Consider the following 22946-nt stretch of genomic DNA (forward strand, 5'->3'; position numbering starts at 1 on the left):
TAACTCATGTAATTCTCACAGTCCCCTGAGAGAGGTACTATTAACACTGCTTACTCCAGAGCTCCCAGCCAAGGTTCAGCCAGCCTAAATTAATAGCTCAGAGTTACCTGGTTAATAAATAGTGTAGCAAGCTTTCAAGTCCATTATTCTTAGTCTTTAAAGCTTGAGTTTCTTCCAGGAATGTGTCTTGTAGCTATAGTTAACACTGAGATATATGTGCACTGAGATGTATACAAGAATATATGTGTTACTTGTAATTAGAAAAGGCTGGGGAAAAAACCTACATGTGTATTATAAAGGACTAGCCAAATGAATCATGAAATGTTCATGTAGAGTGAAATATTATGCAGCTATTAAAAATTAGATAAATCTATATATTGACTTGAACCATTCTCTAGAATATATTTTTAATTGAAAATAGGTTCAAAAAGCCTATACAGAATGTTCCAATTTTTATCATATGTATGCATTTCTATAAAAATATATATATTTTTTAATAATGTTCTTTTATCCATTATGCTGCACTGTTTATCTCAATAACTATTGTTTAGAGAGTGTCTACTCTCCAAATTTACACTTTAGTACTAATAGACACAGTTACCATGCAAAGGAGATATTGAAACTGCAGTGTTGCCTCTGAAAACATTGTGGGTGGTTCAAGGTCTAAGCTGGGTCTCTAACATAATTCTGTCTACCTCCAGAGTTAGATTTCTTCTCACTATGCCAGTGCTTCTCAAACCCAGGGTGATTTTGTCTACCAGGGAATATTTGTCAATGTCTGAAAACATCACAGCTGCTGGGAAGAAAGGGTTGCTACTAGCATTCTAGTGGGTAAAAAACAGGAATACTGGTAAACATCCTACAAGGCACAGTAGGGTCTCCCATAACAAAGAACTGTTTGGTCCAAAATGTCAGTAGTGCCAAGCTTGAGAAACCCACTCATACCAAAAAGATTCCTTCTTTTTTTTTTTTTTTTTTTTGCGGTACGCGGGCCTCTCACTGTTGTGGCCTCTCCCGTTGTGGAGCACAGGCTCCGGACGCGCAGGCTCAACGGCCATGGCTCACGGGCCCAGCCGCTCCGCGGCATGTGGGATCTTCCCAGACCGGGGCACGAACCCGCGTCCCCTGCATCGGCAGGCAGACTCTCAACCACTGTGCCATCAGGGAAGCCCCGAAAAGATTCCTTCTTATCCTCAGAGACCAATCACCTGTATGAAGCCTGATATTGTGACTGTTGGCCTATCATCACAAATTTTGGTTAAAATAGAAAGCCTTAAAAATATATAAATAAAAACAAATACCTGGTGTTTATAAAAGCTGCTGGTATCAAATTGTCTTGGAAAGATAGGGTGGCAGAGAAGAGAGTGGCGATACACTCCTTTTATGTTTGTTTTCTTTCTTTTAAATGTAACTTAATGAAAAAGAGTCAGGATTTGCTTCTCTTATGTTTCTATTTATACTTATGTATTGTATCATAATAGAGAGAGCATACTCATCTATCACAGTTTTGATTCATTCACCCATTCAACAATTTGTCAAGTGACTATTTTGAGCCAGGCACTATTTAGGTGCTAGGTAAACAGCAGGGCATAAAGCAGGTAACAATTCCATTACTATAAGGGGCCGGTATTCCCAGTGTAGGAAAAGAGTGTACAGTTGACCCTTGAACAACACGGATTTGAACTACGTGGATCCACTTATATGGGGATTTTTTTCAATAATAAATACTACGGTACTACACAATCTGCAGTTGGTTGAACCCTTGGTTGCAGAATTGCAGGTAAGGAGGAACCACATAGTCAGAGGGCTGACTATAAGTTATACCCAGATTTTCAACTTCCATGAGGGCCTGTGCCCCTAACCCCCAAGTTTTCCAAGGGTCAGCTGTAAAAGCAAATAAACGAGTGAAATAAAATTTGTCAGGTGGTGAAAGACACTAATGGAAAAAATTCAACTAGGGCATAAGAATAGGGAGTGCTGACTTGGGTTGGGAGAGAGGAACCAGAAAAATTATAATTTTAAGTAGTGAGGTCATGGCAGTTTTCACTGGGAAATGGTAAGTGAGCAAGAATCTGCAGGAAGTGAGGGAGTGAGTTATTCAGGTATCTGGGGGGAAGAGCATTTAAGGAAGAGAAAGAAAACAGGATATGCACATTTACTAATGGACCATATTTTCAAATACTTTTTGCTTTTAGAAGAGTTTTTTTGTTTTTGTTTTGTTTGCTTTTTGGTTTTTTAATGCTCTAAGCATCCAACTTACTTTCCTCCTCCATGGAGCTTTTGCTATGTTTAAAAAATACCTGATATGTACATGTAATTTTACTGCTGTCATTGAACTAATCTACTAAAATAGTATATACAGTTAATTTACGCATATAATATGAGCTAAAAGTAGTCATCTACAATAACTTTACTTCTCTAAAAGAAAGCTTTTAGTTTTTGTGTGTATGAAATTCTTAATGATGTTGAAATTAGTTCTGCCCCATGTGTTTTTCTTTATTTTCTACAAAGTTGCTATTAATTATGCATTTTAATAAGAAAGAAATTTCTAGTAAATGTGATTATTCAAGCTGTTACGGTATATGTTTATAGAAATAATAAACCATAAATCAGTCATATGAAGAAATTAATTATAGTTTTTTAGAACAAACTTAACTTGGTAGAACTTCTAGTTTGTTGCTTTAATTTCAAATGTTCTAAAATTAAAAGCTTGAGTGATTTATATGTTTATGAAATTGTATTATGGCAGTTAAAATTATCTAGATTTAGGAAAATTATTAACATATTCTTTAAAAAAAGATTGACATTTTTTGAGAGAATGATCTCTAGCCACCAGAGTATACATTTGTAAAATATTACTCAGTAGAAAGCATTCATGAAACATGGTCTGTAATGCTTGAGAATGGTTCTTTTAATGGAGTCTTTAAAACATATCAGAAAAAATAATGCCAGTTTCTATCACGAGGATTGAAAAAAATGTGAATTCTCTTAGATATATGATCACCAGTGCAATTATATTAGGTATTTATATAATTATTATTGTCATGTTTATACCTGAATTACGTAAGCAAGTTCTACTTAAGAAAATACAAGTGATGAAAAGCTGGACAAATAACATATCATTTAAAAAGATTCAAACGATACCTTATTTACTTAAAAATCGTGTTTACAACCGCTTTTCAGAAAAAGATTCAGTGATTTAATTGTTATACATATATTGCATTTCCCTCTGTAATTTGATATATATAAACCAGTTTATTTTAAATGCACTACAATTATGCTGTATATCTTAAGTGATTCTGCTTTCAAATCATACTTTTTAAAGAGGGGTAATTTACTTTTTAGTTTACACTGCACAATGTCACTTAGTTCAAAGGACTTCAAATACAACCACCTAAATTTTCTAAGCCGTCAGTCTTCTAATTGCTATAATACTATTCATTAAAGTAACAGTAATATATGAAATATATCCAGGCAATTTTCCCAGTACTAAGTATAGGACATAGTTGTCTTCTCTAAGTACTCAAGCCACCATTAATGAAAACTAATAGCCCATCAAACTTTACATTAAAGTGAGAAATCTCCAAAGGGCTATATATGATTCTACTCCAGCAATTTTTGTCACCTTAAATTGCTGTGTCCCAATATGTTACACTTCTTAATGCTAATTACCTTACAGAATGGATAAATATTACAATTGCAAAGTACACCAAGTACTATTTTTTTAACCAGATTATAATTAGTGATCAGAGAATGGTCTCATTAACATAAATGGAATAATTAAATCATCTCAGCTTTACCATACTCAAAAGCATTAAATAGTGATCGTTTCCCTTTTGTAAACTACTAAAGGTTAACTTTCCTGGAGTCACTTTCAGGAAAAAAATTACATTATTCATGTTTATGGCATTAAAACAAGAATAAACTTGAAAATGTATAATTTTTTGAGTAGAGATATAATTATTTTATATTGCCCCATGTCTCCCCTTTCATTTAAAAAGGAGAAATAGTAAATGTTCACATTGGGAAAAGATGTAGTATGCTTTAGATTTATGATAGAATTTTGAGTTAATGTAATTCAACAACATTTTAATTAGAGCTAGAAAATTAATCAAGAGAGTCAAAGAGGTCATTCCAGAAGTCTGCCCATATACTGTAGGCATTATCTCATGTTGGAATATAACAAGTAGCTTGGAATCGTATGATGATCTGGTGAACATTATTCATTTCAACTGAGTTAAACAATCAGACCTGAGTCCTTTTACTTCAGTAGTCCTGCTTATTCTTGGGGGATACATTCCAAGACCCCCAGTAGATGTCTGCAACTGAGGATGATACCAAATTCTATAGACTGGTTTTTTTCCTATACATACATACCTATGATAAAGTTTAATTTATAAATTAGGCATAGAAGGAGATTAACAATAATAACTTATCATAAAATAGAACAATTATAAAAATATGTTGTAAAGTTATGTGAACGTGGTCTCTGTCTCTTCTCTCAAAATATTGTTCTGTAATCACCTTTCTTCTGGTGATGATGTAAGATGATAAAATGACTATGTGATGAGGTGAGGTGGGGTGAATGGCACAGGTAGTGTGAGATAGCATTAGGCTACTACTACTTCTGACTATCCAGCACAAGGAGAATCATTCATTAGCTTTGGGTGATCCTGGATCACTGAGTGATGACTACATAGATGGTTGGATGTCAGGAACAGACTATGTTGATGGTTGGGGACCCCAGCCTGGACAGAGCAGGACTGCACAAGATTTTGACATGCTGCTCAGACCAGTGTGCAATTTAAAACTTCTGAATTGTTTATTTCTTGAATTTTCCATTTAATATTTTCAGATCTTGGTTGACCTTGGATAACTGAAACCATGGAAATTGAAACCTCAGATGAGAGGGAATTACTGGATTTTGTTTAACCCAAATTAGACTTGGATAGATGGCATCTGATCACAGAGGATTTGGGGGGGGGGTCATATATACCTAGATTTAGGTAAATTTTAAATAATAATAATAATAATTTGTACTTGAGCATCAAATTTCTGTTTTTTCTCTTTTCATAATCAGTATCAGCACAAAGTTGAAATAAATGCCTGCATCAATTTAATTCTAATTAATAAGTTTCCATATTTAAACTATAACCATTGAAGACAGGAACATGGCAAATGGGAGCACCAAAGATCATTTATTTGTGACAGTATTTATTTCTTAACCTTTTCCCAGTAATATGTTTATATTTACACTCACATATATATTTCTAGTCTGTAAATTTTACAGTATTAATTATTTGGCAGTGTCAAGAGTTGGGTAGTAACTACAGTGACATTCATATTTTAATAATAAGAATAGAGTAATAAACTATCTAGGATAGAATAGCCATTTGAAGCAATTTTTAAAATATTGGAACCTTCTAATATACAGTGTGCTCAAACCAGAATAAAATACTAATTCATTGATTCTTATATGGTATTAAAAGAAAACATTGTTCAAGAAGCACACTGTAAAAACGATTTTAATGAATTGAAATCAAAATTTAATATTAATGCTAATCAATAAGTGATTTTAGAAATGGACAGAATAGAATTATTTAAAGATATCAGTAATTTTTGTTGTCGAACTCTGGTTTAAAACTTTATCTAGAAAATTTTAAATTTATGACATTTAAAAAAATTATATATAAACTTCCTTTCAATTTTAATTTGTCATAAACATTGATTTATAGGTCAATAAACATTTCTACAATATCATTTTAATGTTTATACACTTTATACAATGTTTACATACTATATAGTTATATATTTAAATAATTACCTATATATAAATATTTAATTTTTAGGTTTTTCTTGGAAATTATAAATATTGTGATGACTATCCATATAACTAATTATTTGCAGAATTTAGGGTACAGTGTTAGATGTCACATTTCTGAGTCAAATGGTTTACACGTTTTTAAGGCTCTACCATTAATCATCACTTGCACTCATAGGCATTCTGTCAGTTGATGAAAGCAGTACTATTTTTCCCAGCCCCTGCTCCCACATTTGCAATATCTGGTTAGACACCTAGTTTTCTTTATTTCATTCAGAGCTCATGGTTCTCAAACCCTTCTACATCATGATTTTCATCTTCTAAGCCCATTTCCTGTTTTTCAAAGTCTTCACAAAACTGAAAACCGAGACCTGAACATAATAATAAGGATATATTTAGGACAAGGTCTACTGAGATTAATACTTTCTGGGCACTGTTTACAGAATTTGGTTACCAGGAACAGAGACTTTCGTTCTGGCTATCTCAAGTAGGGAGAAAATGTCTATTATAAAAGTACATGTGACTCCAAAATGAAACAGAAATTTTAACAAAATCCTATATTAGAAGCCATAGAATGCCTGTCATACAGACAGACCGGGAAGGTCAATCTGATAGAAGGCAATTCTAGGGACTTCACAGAAGTTAATGGATAGTTGCTTCTAACTGACTCATGGTCAACTATGGCCCCTTCAACCCCATCTCAAAATGAGTAGAAGTTATAAGGGGGGGAAAAAAAAGTATATATATGTGTGTGTATGTATCTATGTGTATGTGTGTGTGTGTGTGTATATATATATATATATATATATATATATATATATATATGAAGAGAGAGAGAGATGTAGACATAGAGCTTGGATAAATAAAGTAAGTGCATGAGAGATCCCAGAGATTGCTATTCTGTCAGAACAAAATAGCACCGTATTTTTAAAAATTTCACATTAATGTGATTCCAAGTCCCAACCTGCTCAGAATATCAGGAGGTTCAATCTTTTAGTAAGATTACCTACCTTAAAATTTGCCCAACATGAGTAGACTTGCTTATTTTGATTTTATTTATTTAAAAATTTTGAACATATGAGTTTAATTACCTGCTAGACCATCCAGATGGAAATATGTGATAAAAGGATAGAAGCTAGGGTCATAAACTTAGAAGAGATGCAGGTATTTTTAGACCAGTTTAGGATTAGACATTCACTGACTGGATTATTTTTAACATTTATAATAGAACTTTTTTTACCAAAATAAAATAGTAGTGTATTAAAAGTTACATTCAGAGTCCCTCCCATCAGGAAACTTGCACAAGCCTCTTAGATAGCCTCATCCACCAGAGGGCAGACAGCAGAAGCAAGAAGAACTACAGTCCTGCAGCCTGTGGAACAAAAACCACATTCACAGAAAGATAGACAACATGAAAAGGCAGAGGGCTATGTACCAGTTGAAGGAACAAGATAAAACCCCAGAGAAACAACTAAATGAAGTGGAGATAGGCAACCTTCCAGAAAAAGAATTCAGAATAATGATAGTGAAGATGATCCAGGACCTTGGAAAAAGAATGGAGGCAAAGATCGAGAAGATGCAAAAACTGTTTAACAAAGAACTGGAAGAATTAAAGAACAAAAAACAGATGAACAATACAATAACTGAAATGAAAACTACACTAGAAGGAATCAATAGCAGAATAATTGAGGCAGAAAACAGATAAGTGACCTGGAAGACAGAATGGTGGAGTTCACTGCTGCAGAGCAGAATAAAGAAAAATGAATGAAAAGAAGACAGCCTAAGAGACCTCTGGGACAATATTAAACGCAACAACATTCGCATTATAGGGGTCCCAGAAGGAGAAGAGAGAGAGAAAGGACCAGAGAAAATATTTGAAGAGATTATAGTTGCAAACTTCCCTAACATGGCAAAGGAAATAGCCACCCAAGTCCAGGAAGCACAGTGAGTCCCATACAGGATAAACCCAAGGAGAAACACGCCGAGACATATAGTAATCAAATTGGCAAAAATTAAAGACAAAGAAAAATTATTGAAAGCAGCAAGGGAAAAATGACAAATAACATACAAGGGAACTCCCATAAGGTTAACAGCTGATTTCTCAGCAGAAACTCTACAAGCCAGAAGGGAGTGGCATGATATACTTAGAGTGATGAAAGGAAAAATCCTACTACCATTATTACTCTACCCAGCAAGGATCTCATTCATATTCGGTGGAGAAATCAAAAGCTTTACAGACAAGCAAAAGCTAAGAGAATTCAGCACCACTAAACCAGCTCTACAACAAATGCTAAAGGAACTTCCTTAAGTGGGAAACACAAGAGAAGAAAAGGACCTACAAAAACAAACCCAAAACAATTAAGAAAATGGTCATAGGAACATACACATGGATAATTACCTTAAAAGTGAATGGATTAAATGCTCCAACCAAAAGACACAGGCTTTCTGAATGGATACAAAAACAAGACCCATCTATATGCTGTCTACGAGAGACCCACTTCAGACCTAGGGACACATACACACTGAAAGTGAGGGGATGGAAAAAGATAGTCCATGCAAATGGAAATCAAAAGGAAGCCAGAGTAGCACTACTCATATCAGATAAAATAGACTTTAAAATAAAGAATGCTATAAGAGACAAGGAAGGACACTACATAATCATCAAGGGACCAATCCAAGAAGAAGATATAACAATGATAAATATATATGCACCCAACATAGGAGCACCTCAATACATAAGGCAACTGCTAACAGCTCTAAAAGAGGAAATCGACAGTAACACAGTAATACTGGGGGACTTTAACACCTCACTTACACCAATGGACAGAATATCCAAAATGAAAATAAATAAGGAAACAGAAGCTTTAAATGACACAATAGACCAGATAGATTTAATTCATATTTATAGGACATTCCATCCAAAAACAGCAGATTACACTTTCTTCTCAAGTGTGCATGGAACATTCTCCAGGATAGATCACATCTTGGGGCACAAATCAAGCCTCAGTAAATTTAAGAAAACTGAAATCATATTAAGCATCTTTTCTGACCACAATGCTATGAGATTAGAAATGAATTACAGGGAATAAAACGTTAAAACACAAACACATGGAGGCTAAACAATATGTTACTAAATAACCAAGAGATCACTGAAGAAACCAAAGAGGAAATCAAAAAATGCCTAAAAGTTACATCCAATATTGTACAAATTTTTTTAAACATGATTAAAAATTTTTTTAACTGTTAAGTGTTTTGAAAAATATATTCAAAGTATTAAATTTTCATTTTAGATCTTAGTTTATGTTTATATAACAGAATGCCCTCAATTGATCCAGGTTCACCATAATATCTTTCTCTAAGCCCTTAATGGTTCATATCTTCCCTTTAAAATGTATAAGTATGTTTTAATTAAGTTGACATTTACAAAGATATTCTGAAAAAGAATTATTAATTAAACACATATAAGTTCTTCATCATTTCTGTTATAGTGTAGCAATTTCTCATCTAACCCATAGTGGTCTATCAACTGAGTAAACCTTGATTTCTTAGACACACCTGACTGCAACTGAGAGCAACAGCTGGCTGCAGCTTCTCCACCTCTTTGTTAACAACTGTGTCTGAGACAGACCTTTCTTTGATCTATACATTTTAACTAGTTTTAGCCTCTGAAGAAAGTTCCCTTTCTCTTGAACCTGCTTCACCAATTTTGTTTTTTCTTCATTCAATCTTTTTTTGGAAGATTCTCATTCAGAAGATCAGTCTGAAGATCACTGCATTACCCAGTATCAAGTGTTTCAGATCCACATGCATTGATGTTCTTGATGGTATTTTTCAAACACATACTTCACATTCACTGTCTATGTGTTTAAACTTTTTTTTTGAAATTCCAAGCTGTTTCCTTGTGTTGAAGGTGCTGGATTCTCTGAAAAGTTCTAACAGTTCTCTTCATTCTCTACTTTAAGATCTTTTATCACACTGTACAAGAAATTAAATGAAGATCTTGTTTTGCTTAATCATTTTCTCTACGTGTTACACTGATAGGTTGTTTTCTTCTGTTGGTTATGTGGGGTGATAGTGGATTGACACAGGCCTGTGGAGTGCTAGGTAAAATCATGCCTGTGTTTCCTAGACTTCCCATCTTAAAAATGAAATATTGGTTTACCTGGAGGAAAGGGAACTCTACTCAGCTCCAGCACTGATCCTCAAATTCCAGTTCTCAGATATCACCTGCTTCCCGTCTCCCTCAGCCATCCCTAGAGAGTGCAGAAAACACAAGCAGCTGCAGCTCTCTGCTTACTTTGATTTTAAATGGATCTTCCTATTGTTTGCAATCTCTAAAAGGAACTCAGGGCTACTTCCTGAGGAAGATCTTAACTGCCAACCTTTAGATACTCCCTCTTCTAGCCATGCCTCACTACTTAGTAGAGAGCTGGCACCCAACCTTAGAAATGTCCCCATTTACCACGACTGCCATGGAAGGAGCAGTACCAGGTCGCTACTTGCTGCCTTAACCAGGTTCACTGATGAAACTCAGCATCAGAAATTTGAGACGCCGTTGCTACTTAAAGAAAAAGATCGGTTTTCCAGTGTCCCACGTATTCAGGGATTTCAAAACAAAAAGAAAAAGAAAAATCCATGAAACTGCTCAGGTTCCAGGTGATAATAATTCTAGGTGGTCATTTTTTCAGTTTATCTCTTTCTCTCTCTCTCATTCATACACAGCCCTTTTGCCCAAAGCATATCCTAAGCAGCAGAGTGATTGAATTGGGGGTATTTCTAGTATCAGCCCCAATTATTTCTAGAACTAGAATTTCTATTAGAATAGGGAGCATTTATTAATCAATATATAGATTATGCCTTTTCAAGGAGCTAGAGACACAGGGATGAGAAAAGCAGCTCAAATCCCTATCTTCATGAACTTGGATTTAGCTGGAGTAGATAGTAAATGCATAAAAATTTATGAAAATGTCAGATGGGGAAAAGCAGTGTGAAATAAAAGAGAGAAGGGTTTCCATAAAGTCCTTGCCAAGGAGGTGCTATTTGAGCTTACACTTGAATGGCATGCAAGATCTAGCCTTGTGAAGATGTCTTAGGAAGAGCTTTCTGGGCAGAGAAAATAGCAAGTAAAACCCCCTTAAGGCCAGAAAATGCTTGGCAGTTTCTAGCTAATGTGGCTGGAGTAGCAGGAGCTTCATGCCACAGGAGAGGAGGGCCAAGGGTGATGAGATTCTGAGGGACTTGCCTGCTACCGTAAAGACTGAGAACTTTAGTAGCCAGTTTAAGGGTTAAACAGGAGTTTTTAAATCGTGGTTGGTGTTTTAAAATGATTACTCAATGCTGTGTGAAGACTGTACTATGGGAGAGGAAAAGGATGGATGCTGGTGAACTTTAGGAGGCTGGTATAGGAATTCAGGTGAGAGTTTGTGACAACTTGGACTAGTGTGGTAGCAGTGGAAGTGGAAGCAGTGGAGGTCTTAGAAATAATTTGGAAGTAGGTAATTGGAATATATTTTAGAGGTAAGGTTCAGATCTGCTTTAATTTAGGGTGAGTTGCTCCTATTGTACTTCTCCTGTTGTGCTCCTAAGGTCAGCTTGGACCTTCAAAATGTCTCAAGACTCTTAAATAACTTTCCCAGTGCTCTGTTCTGCTCCTAATAAGTCAGCAGATATATGTCAGTGTATTAGTCAGCGAGGGCTGCCATAACAAAATACTATAGACCGGTGGCTTAAACAATAGAAATTTATTTTCTCACAGTTGTGGAGCCTGGAAGTCCGAGATCAAAGTGTCAGCAGGTTTGGTTTCTCCCCAGGCCTCCTTGGCTTGCAGATGACCTCTTTCTCACTGTGTCCTCATGTGGTCTTTCCTCTGTGCTCACATCCCTGGTAAAGTGTCTTCTTATAATGACACCAGTTCTATTGGATTAGGGTCCCACCCTTATGACCTACTGTAACCTTAGTTACCTCTCTAAGACCCTATTCCAAATGTAGTCTACACTGGAGGTTAGTACTTCAGTGTATGGATTTGGGGAGGGGGAGGATGGTGGAACACAACTCAGTCCAAAACAGAGAAGGTCATTATTTAACTTAACCCTCTTTAGACCTTGCTTAAGCTGAGCCCCTTAACAGCAGGGAAATGATTCTTTTAAACCTTTCTCCTAAACAATGCATACGTAAAAGTCAAACAAAGAATTAAGTTGTCTTTGAATGCTGTTAATCACCCTTGTTTACAACAGTTACAAATATAAATTGAGGTTCTAATATTCTATTTTTTCTATCTTAATAGACCATTTTATATGTGACTTGAACTTGATCACTTTGGAGTGATCACCACAGGCAATTAGTATTATTCTTTTCATTGTCAGGAATTACACTACTAATCTCAACCGGCCTCCAGGTGAATGAATCTAACTAGTGGTAAGGGGGAGGGAGGAAACAATTTTCTCTCTACCCTCCTAGACTCTTGGCTGATATCCCTTGAAATAAAGGACAGATTAACAAGAGAAAAAAAGTAATTATCTATGTACAGGAGCCTCACAAAGATATAAAATTCAAAAGATGGCTATACTATGGAGGTTTATGTACCATTTATTATTTTATATACCATTTATTTCCTGAGTTAAGGAAAGGGGTCTATGGCTTCAAAGAAGAGAAGGCAATTCATTTAAAAGTGAGAATAGGAGATGTTTAGTAAACAAGGCTTGCCCTGCCTTGCAGATAACTCTCTGAGATGAAAAAGTTCTCAGGTAATAGCTCTCTTCCTGGTACAGGCCCACTTTCTAATGTAAATTTTTCATACCAAAAGGGAATTCCTACTCTGTTTTCAGAGCTTCTCATGTGTCTGGTTTTCCTTAAAATTATCAGTTCCAAATAATCCAAGCCAAAGAGCCATATTTTGGAGTGACACATTCTGCTAGCCACAAGAGAAGTAGTGTAAAATCATAGAAATACAGTAATTCACCATTAATTCCAGAAAAATAATTCCACACACATTCCAATTGACAGTGGGTAGAAATGTTTTTCTGAATTGTTTATGTGTTAGAATCAGTACAGTCACATGTATGTTTTAGATTTTATTTTTTTGACTCATTCTTTCTTTTATTGTATATAGGTACCGACTAGTGTCCTTACTGTTCAAGTCACTTGGCTAACTATTTCATATATTATATGAGTGTAGTAGAATTTTACTTCTTTTACAGATGAGGAGACTAATAATAAGAGTCCAAGTAAGTTGTTCAAAATCACCCAGAGAGGAAGTGTCATAGCCAGATATCAAAGCACATTTGTGACTCCAAGCCACACTCTCTCACCTACTGTAGTGACTCTCAGCCAGCCTTAAAAACCATCCCTGTAACTGGCATTGGCATATGTATGGAGGATAAGAGTTAATAAGACTAATTCCTCCCCCAAAGAGTCTTACATTTTAAACACGGAGGCAGACATGTAAATAAATATAGGATTAGGAATGCCATAGGATTAGGAATGTTAGAATTGTACACAGAACAACACAAAGGGTCAGGTGAACCACTTTACGTCTTGGGGACAATCAAAGTTCCTAAACAGAAGTACCATTTGAGCTGAGTCTAGAAATCTGGTTATGTGTCCATTATTCGGATAATGGGAGTACAGCTAGGTGTAGCAGTGGAGGCAAGGATTCCATATGGAGGAAGTAAATTGAGGACAAATATAAAAGGGCATAGGATATTAATGAATCGTTGTTTTGGAAAATTATGTCCACTCTATATTATCCTATTAACTAGGGTAATGGAAATTGGGTGAATACAGCAAAAACATTGTTCAGACACAATTCAACACAACTGCGATACAAGGTAGATATTTAATTCAAATGTATTTCATTAAAATATTGAAGTAGTCTGCTCTGAGCTGAGTAGGTCTTCTCCTCCTCCCCCTCCTCTTTCTCCTCTTCCCTTTTTCCGATGAAAACAATCTTTTTCATTGAATAAACTCTACTTTTTGTTTTCTAAATATCCCAGCAAGTAGTTGTTCGGAGCTGCCTTGTTTTTGTCAGCAAATTCTTCCCTCTCACTGTCATTCTCTCCTTCGTCATTGCACAAATACTTCACCGGCAGCACATTCAGGCCATCAACTTGGAAATTAAATTACCTGCCATTCTCAAGTCTTTTTCGCTACAACCCCAGACTGCCCCCTCAGTCTTCAGTAAGGCAAACCTCAGTGTAACAATGAACTGAGAGAATTTTGGACCACATTGTCAGTTCAAGGTCACAAAAGCTTCAAAGCTAAATTCTGGGCTTTGTTCTTCAGTGCTCTCCATCCCACCTTCATTGTCATTCTCCAGATTCTCTGTTTAAGAAAAATAAATAAAAACAAGTCTTGGGAGAAGGCAGAGCAAAGAGACTTCTAGTACTGTCACTGCCCTAAGAAATAGATTTTTGCCCAGAGCTTCAGACAAACTGCAAAACGCTGCTCCTGCACCAAAGAGCAGTCAACAGGCTAACAGACTGCTGTAAGCAAGCATATTCACCTCTAACTGTCCAGGTGGAGGGGCTTTCCTGATTTGCAGTAGGTACAATGTAAAAATGGAATGGTTCCTATATCATTATAAGTAGTAGACTCATTCTGATATGTAGATTTTTCTCTTATTCACAACAGTTTTAATTCTTTTTCTTTACAAATAAGCTGTCTTTGGCTTATTTTCATCTTTTTTTTTTTTTTTTCCTGTAATGTGGTTAATCTATCCTTGGGAAATTGAAAGTTGACTGCAGTTCAGTATTCCTGGAACATGGTGCATAGTGGGCAGTCATAGATCTGGTGATGGAAAGTTAAGTAGGCATCAAATCATGGATGGCCTTTGTGCCATGCTAAGTGTATTGCCAGGGGAAAGCAAGCCTTTGGAGAATTTTAAGTGGCATAGTGACATGCTTAGATTTGCATTTTGGAAAGATCACTCTATTGTTTCCTCAGCAATGATAGGGGAGTGAGAAATAATGGGGTCCTGAGCTAAGCAGTTTTAGTGGGAATGGAGAGAAAATAAAACATTCCGGAGAATATAAAGTGAAGAATTAAGTGGGCTTGCTCAGATCAGAAAGGCACCTGGGAAATGCCATGGTGATGATAGGGGGAATAAAAGATGACTATCTGGTTATTACATCTGATGACTGCGTTGGGGACCATTTACTGTCAGAAGCTGTCTTAGTTCAGTCTGATATAACAAAAATACCATAGGTTGGGTGGCTTAAATAGCAAACATTTATTTCTCACTGTTCTGGAGGCTGGGAAGTCCAAGATCAAGGAGGCAGCAGATTCAGTGTCTGATGAGAATATGCTTCCTGGTTGACAGACAGCCAGATGGTCTTACTGTCTCACAGCAGAAGGGATAAAGAGCTCTCAGGGGTGTGCCTTCTGTAAGGGCACTAATTCCATTCATGAGGGCTCCACCCTTACAACCTAATCACCCCCCATAGGCACCACACCTTGGGAGTAAGATTTCAACATATGAATTTAGCAGGGGACACAAAAATTCATAACAGAAGTCTATTGGGAAAGAAGCATACATGGGAAAAATAAAATGGATTTTATTTTGGTCATGTAAAGTTTGTAGTGACTTCATTATAGTCAGGGAGAAATTCCTATGATGTAGTAGGATACATGGACTGAAGATTAAGAGGATAGTTAGGCATATGAGAGAGATTTTGGAGCTATTAGGGTGAAACTTAGTTATTGAAGTCACAAGTGATAATTCTCCCCTACCCAAATTCCTAGGCAGTAGATATAATCTCAACTCTTTGGGCTATTTCTTTTGATGTTTGTTGCTGTATTTATGAATTTTTTTAAAAAGTTATAGATTTTGTTTATTGACAGGTGTTTTAACACATCACATCTCATTTATGATGAGGCAATCATACGTGCTTATGTTCAAAGCCTAGCAAAGGCCTTGGAACTTAGTAGGTCACAGTAAGTTTATTTCCTTTCTTTATTTCTCTCTCTGTCTGTCTGTCTCTTTCTCTTTTGAGTAAAGAGTTTGGAGACTGTATGGTAGAATCTATTTATATTTATTATATTTATATAAATTCTTTTTTATAGCTCATAAATTTCTTCTATATCCCTATTAGTAAATGTATTTGTTTGCTAGGGCTGCCATAACAAAGTCCCACAGACTGGGTGCCTTAACAGAAATTTTTCTCACTGTTCTGGAGTCTTGAAGTCTGAAATCAAGGTGTGGACATGGTTGATTTCTTCTGAGGCCTCTCTCCGTGGCCTGTAGATGGCTATCTTCTCCTTCCTGGGTTGTCCATCTGTGTGTGTCTGTGTCCTAATTTTCTTTCTATAAGGACATCAGTCATATTGGATTAGGACCCACGCTAATAACCTAATTTTAACTTAATTACCTCTTTGAAGACCTTATGTTCAAATACAGCCCCAGTCTGAGATACTGACAGAACTTTAACACATGAATTTTGGAGTGCACTGTTCAGCCTGTAATAGTAAAATAGAGAAATTCATAATTACTTACATACAACTTAAACAAGCAATTTTTGAAATCTGGTAATTTCTGAAGATTCTAGTATATTTGTATGAATAACAAGGTGAGAAAAAAGTGAGAGAAACAAATGTGATTCTAAATAATAATTACACAGTCAAAACTGAAGTTCTTTATGTTAGAGGGACCTTCAAAAAGGATATTTAAAAAGAGAAATTTTTAAAAGAATATCAAGAGGAAATTGGAGAGATGCCTTTATTTAAATGTTTTCTAAGTGTTGAATTATTATGGGAGATATTTTTAGGGATATTATTTCCCTAGTCATTTCACAGTATTTAGGTAATTTCTACATCATGCTCAGTTCAAAAGAATGCAAAGCACTGTGAAGCATACGAAGAAGTACAAGACAGCATCCTTGTTTTCAGGAGTTTTCATCTCTGGATAAGGAGTCAAAATTAGTACAAGTGAAAAGAAAAGAAAAAGCAACAATTTAATATGAAGCCATATGATTCTGTCTGTAGAGGCTTTAGAATCAATGAGAAGGAAGAGTCAACGTGGGATGTGCTAGTTTGAAGTATTTCACTGAGGGTGGGGTTAGACTTGTGCAATGAAGGGTGAGTAGAATGGAGTTATATGCAGACAAAGGTAGGGAAACGAACTAAAAAATGAAACTGCGCCTGTTTTCTTTATAGGACTAATGGCACTCTTCGGTTATTTCTTATCTTACTTTTTTTTAATTGTGGTAAGAACACTTGCCAAGAGATCTATCCTCTTAACAGATTTTTAAGTGCACTATACAGTGTCATTAGTGGTAGGCACAATGTTGTATAGCAGATCTCTAGAACTTATTCATTTTCTATAACTGAAACTTTATACCTGCTGGACAGCAACTCCCCCATTTTCCCCCCTCCCTCAGGCCCTGGCAACCACTATTCTACTCTCTGTTACTATGAGTTTGACTATTTTAGATACCTCATGTGAGTGGAATCATACAATAGTTATCCTTCTGCGACTGGCTAATCTTACATCATTTCCTCAAGGTTCATCCATGTTGTTGCATATGGCAAAATTCCCTTTTTGTAGAAGACTTTATTTTGTTCGAGCAGTTTTAGGTTCACAGCAAAATTGACACAGAAATACAGAGATTTCCTACATTCCCCTATCCCTACACATGTGTAGCCTGCCTGTTATCAGCATCCCCCACCAGAATATTTTCCTCTTTTTTAAGGCTGAATGATATTCCATTGTATATACATACCACATTTTATTGATCCATTCATCTTTTGATGGACATTTAGGTTGTTTCCATACCTTTGCTATTATGAATAATGCTGCAGTGAACATTAGAGTGTTAATATCTCTTCAAGATTTTGAATTCAATTATTTTGTATATATACCCAGAACTGGAATTGCTAGGTCATACTGTAGTCTATTTTTAATTTTTTGAGTAATCTCCATACCTTTTTCAAAAATGGCTGTGCCATTTTACATTCCTAGCAACAATGTACAAGAGTTTCAATTTCTCCATATCCTTGCATCTTTGCCAGCATTGTTATGTTTTTCATTTTTTTTTTTATGATAGCCAGGTGTGAAGTGATATCTCATTGTGGTTTTGATTTGCATTTCTCTGATGATTAATGATGTTGAGCTTCTTTTTATATACCTATTTCATATACCTGTTGGCTGCTTGCATGTCTTCTTTGGAGAAATGATTATTTAAGTCCTTTGCCCATTTTCAATCAAGTTATTTATTTATTTGCTGTTGATTTATAGGAATTTTAATGATGTCTTTTCTATTTGTTTATTTCTTGTCTGTCTCCCTCACTAGAGCATAGGCTCTGTAAAGAAAACTTATTCTTTCAATAATACCACACTGTCTCAATTACTGTAGCTTTATAATAAGTCTCAAAGTTTGGTATTGTCAGTCTTCTAACTTTGTTCTCCATCACTTTTTTTTTTTTTGAGAAAATATCTGCCAAATACCTAAGTCTGAATAGCCATAGATTGTAAGACATTCTTTCAAGGACAAAATGATATTCTGTGAAAAAAGTAGCACATTCTTCCTGCAGTTCAAGCCATCTCATAAGTACATTTATTCCACACAGTCATACTTCACTATGCACCAGAAATGCTTTCTGAACACTCTTGATTTTGTCACTCAGAATATTAAAAATGCCTGGACTGAAGAGTTAAGATTTAACAAAATTGATACTTTTTACTGGTCAATTAAGGACATTTTTAAGTAAAACTGGAATTTTTCTTCTTTTTTTTTTTTTTTTCTGTGACTGCATGGAAGTGAAGAATCCAATGATTCCAAGTACAGCTTTTGGACTTTTTAGACTGACATTTTATTTCTTTCCTTTTCTATCGTATTTTCTGTTTGTCTTTTTCTTCTTTATTACGGAAGATATCCTCAACCACATTTTCTAGCCATTCTATTAAAAATAATTTTATTTAGAAATATTTTTTACGCAGTGGTTGAGAGTCCGCCTGCCGATGCAGGGGACATGGGTTTGTGCCCCGGTCCGGGAGGATCCCACGTGCCGCGGAGCGGCTGGCCCTGTGAGCCATGGCCGCTGAGCCTGTGTTTCCGGAGCCTGTGCTTCACAATGGGAGAGGCCACAACAGTGAGAGAGGCCCGCGTACAGCAAAAAAAAAAAAAAAAAAAAAAAAAAAATAGAAATACTTTTTAATCTCTGAGTCCTGTTTTATTCTCTAAATATTACTTTTTAAAATGATCTTTAACTTTTCTAGAATGAGATATGTACTTGAATATATGATGATTTAAAAGATATTTTCTGAATTATTCATTTTGCATCTCTATGTTTTATCTTAGTGTTTACTTTCCACTCTGCTAATTTTCCTCATTGAACTTAATATCCTGGTTTCCCATGACATTTAAGAAAGGACTAGGTGATCTATCCTGGTTTCCTCTATCTTTATGAAAATAAAACTCTTTTCACTTGGTATCTTCCTTGCAGGGGGATCTCTTCCTGGGAGCTCTGCATAGCTTTGAACACATACTGCATTACATTTAGAGATTTAACACATGAAGCTTTCTGCTGAAGGCACAGATAGGTGCATGGCATGAAGATGTCTTGTAGGAGGGAGTTTGCAGGTTTTGCTTTAGAAGGTCAGGATTTGGGTTCCCCAAAGGTCAGAATGAAAAGAACCTTTTTGCAGGGCACCAGCCTTAATATCCCCGATTTTTCACTATCTTAAAAAAGAGCTTTGCTTATGTATTTATTTGAGACTTTCTATCAGCCATTAGCCATCTGTAAACTTAGGGCAAAGGGTGGGGGACATTGTGATGGTAGGTAGTATAACATATAAAAATATCTTGACTTAATCACCCTATTTTTAACCTTTGTTTGCACTTCACTCTGTTATTTCCAAGCTAAAAGCAAGGTCATCTAGAGTTCTGTGGAAGGGGATGTCTTCCATTCCTCCATAGCCTTTTTAAAATCACATTCTAGGTTGAAACTTTATCTGCCTGTTTCCCCATTTTCCTGTTTCCATACACTGACCATCTTGTACACTTGGTTTATATGCCTGTCATTCTCTTGTTTATTATGTGGATTCACTATGGGTTTATTCTGTTTTATGTTTTCATATTTCTGTTGCAGTGGGTTAGTAGAAGAAACAGAAGTGGAAACACATGTGCTCAATCCACTATACTGTGCTATACACCTTTCAAAAGAGTCTCTTACAAAGTCTCTGCCCTTTTTCTTCACAGAGAACTTCTCTGTTCCTAAAAATAAATTTGTGAGTGTAAATAAAAACATAAATGAATTAGCTACTCAACTTCACCATCATAATCTAAGTTCCATATCTATATGTCAAGAGAAAGAAGACTAAACTATCCATCTATGGAAGGAGACAGTGTAGAAATGAGATTTATGCCATGGACTCTACAATCAGTGCTTGGTTCGTAACCTGGAGCCACTATTCATTCTGTGATCCAGGAAAAACCACTTAACCTCTCTTTGCTTCAGTGTTCTTAACTGTAAGATGGTTTAATAATAGTAGTGCGTACCTTATAGAATTGTGAAGATTAAATGAATTAATCTATAGTGTTTAGAACTGTGCATTGCACAAAAGTAGATTTAGAAAGGGATGGGTATTATTAATGTGTATCTTCTAGATTGAAATTGATGTGGTCTCAGTTGTCATTAAGTTAGATGCTTGTTGAAAAGTCTAAATTGTTCAAAACCTTTAAAATTATGATTTTTATTTAAACTTATTTCATTACGTTAAATTTTTTAATGCACTCAGCATGGAGACTTTGAAAGAACACTAGTTTTAGAGACAGGCGATATATGTATATTTGATTAAAATAATCTCTTTGAATCTCAGAATCTTCATCTATGAAATGAAAAATGATAGCAGCATCCTTATAGCTTTGCTATGACAGTTTGACATAATATAATAATAAATGTGAAATTTTACTAGAATTCTGGCTACTGGACTATTTTCTATCTGTGGCACATTTCAGAGTCTCTGCTACCAAATGAACACTCAATACAAGTTAATAGTGCACATTTATAAAATTTCGGAGAAAGAAGCATAAACTATAAAAAATATGTTACTATAAATGTGAAGAATCCAGTAATGGAGAGTGCAAATTATTAAAAGCTTACACACTTGAAACAAAACTTAGAGAACAGTCCTTTTTATACTTGTTCAGATATCTTGTTGGATTTTGCTGTTCATTTAGAGATATAGCACAATACTACTATGATCATGGTTCAGATTGAAAATAATAAATTCTGTATTCCATATTAATTTGAAATATACTTTTATTTATATCATGTGGTTTTTAAGAAAAAGAAAAGTTAAGTCAAGTATCTCTAATTGGACAGAGAGGAGGAAAATTTAAACAATAGAATGTACTATGGGTTATATTTTTAAAAGTAAAAATGGAGAGGGCAGACAGCAGAAGCAAGAAGAACTACAATCCTGCAGCCTGTGGAACAAAAACCACATTCACAGAAAAATGGACAAGATGAAAAGGCAGAGGGCTATGTACCAGATGAAGGAACAAGACAAAACCCCTGAAGAACAACTAAATGAAGTGGAGGTAGGTCACCTTCCAGAAAAAGAATTCAGAATAATGATAGTGAAGATGATCCAGGACCTCGGAAAAAGAATGGAGGCAAAATCGAGAAGATGCAAGAAACATTTAACAAAGACCTAGAAGAATTAAAGAACAAACAAAGAGAGATGAATAATACAATAACTGAAATGAAAACTACACTAGAAGGAATCAATAGCAGAATAACTAAGGCAGAAGAATGGATAAGTGACCTGGAAGACAGAATGATGGAATTCACTGCTGCAAAACAGAGTACAGAAAAACAAATGAAAAGAAATGAAGACAGCCTAAGAGGATGTCATTCAGATTCGATGGAGAAATCAAGAGCTTTACAGAGAAGCAAAAGATAAGAGAATTCAGCACCACCAAACCAGCTCTACAACAAATGCTAAAGGAACTTCCCTAAGTGGGAAACACAAGAGAAGAAAAGGACCTACAAAAACAAACCCAAAACAATTAAGAAAATGGTCATAGGAACATACACATGGATAATTACCTTAAAAGTGAATGGATTAAATGCTCCAACCAAAAGACACAGGCTTTCTGAATGGATACAAAAACAAGACCCATCTATATGCTGTCTACGAGAGACCCACTTCAGACCTAGGGACACATACACACTGAAAGTGAGGGGATGGAAAAAGATAGTTCATGCAAATGGAAATGAAAAGAAAGCTGGAGTAGCAATACTCGTATCAGATAAAATAGACTTTAAAATAAAGAATGTTACAAGAGATAAGGAAGGACACTACATAATGATCAAGGGATCAATCCAAGAAGAAGATGTAAAAATGATAAATATATATGCACCTAACATAGGAGCACCTCAATACATAAGGCAACTGCTAACAGCTCTAAAAGAGGAAATCGACAGTAACACAGTAATACTGGGGGACTTTAACAGCTCACTTACACCAGTGGACAGAATATCCAAAATGAAAATAAATAAGGAAACAGAAGCTTTAAATGACACAATAGACCAGATAGATTTAATTCATATTTATAGGACATTCCATCCAAAACAGCAGATTACACTTTCTTCTCAAGTGCATACGCAACATTCTCCAGGATAGATCACATCTTGGGTCACAAATCAAGCCTCAGAAAATTTAAGAAAATTGAAATCATATCAAGCATCTTTTCTGCCCACAATGCTATGAGACTACAAATAAATTACAGGGGAAAAAAGGTAAAAAACACAAACACATGGAGGCTAAACAGTACGTTACTAAATAACCAAGAGATCACTGAAGAAATCAAAGAGGAAATCAAAAAATACATAGAGACAAATGACAATGGAAACACGATGATCCAAAACCTATGGGATGCAGCAAAAGCAGTTCTAAGAGGGAAGTTTATAGCTATACAAGCCTGCCTCAAGAAACAAGAAAAATCTCAAATAAACAATCTAATCTTACACCTAAAGGAACTGGAGAAAGAAGAACAAACAAAACCCAAGGTTAGCAGAAGGAAAGAAATCATAGAGATCAGAGCAGAAATAAATGAAATAGGAACAAAGAAAACAATAGCAAGATCAATAAAACTAAAAGCTGGTTCTTTGAGAAGATAAACAA

The 22946-nt window shown here is 35.4% G+C and overlaps 1 protein-coding gene and 1 pseudogene across 1 annotated transcript in view; one reads left to right on the top strand and one right to left on the bottom strand.

Annotated features, from left to right (window-relative positions):
- LRP1B (LDL receptor related protein 1B) overlaps positions 1–22946 on the top strand; it is a 1820879-nt gene that overhangs the window by 1264120 nt on the left and 533813 nt on the right. The gene's annotated exons all lie outside the window — the stretch shown is intronic.
- Positions 9273–9986, bottom strand: LOC114897289 (annotated as a pseudogene).

The sequence above is a fragment of the Monodon monoceros genome, unplaced genomic scaffold, assembly GCF_005190385.1.
Source record: "Monodon monoceros isolate NGI ecotype Baffin Bay Population unplaced genomic scaffold, NGI_Narwhal_1 Super_Scaffold_16, whole genome shotgun sequence".
Taxonomy (NCBI): Eukaryota; Metazoa; Chordata; class Mammalia; order Artiodactyla; family Monodontidae; genus Monodon; species Monodon monoceros.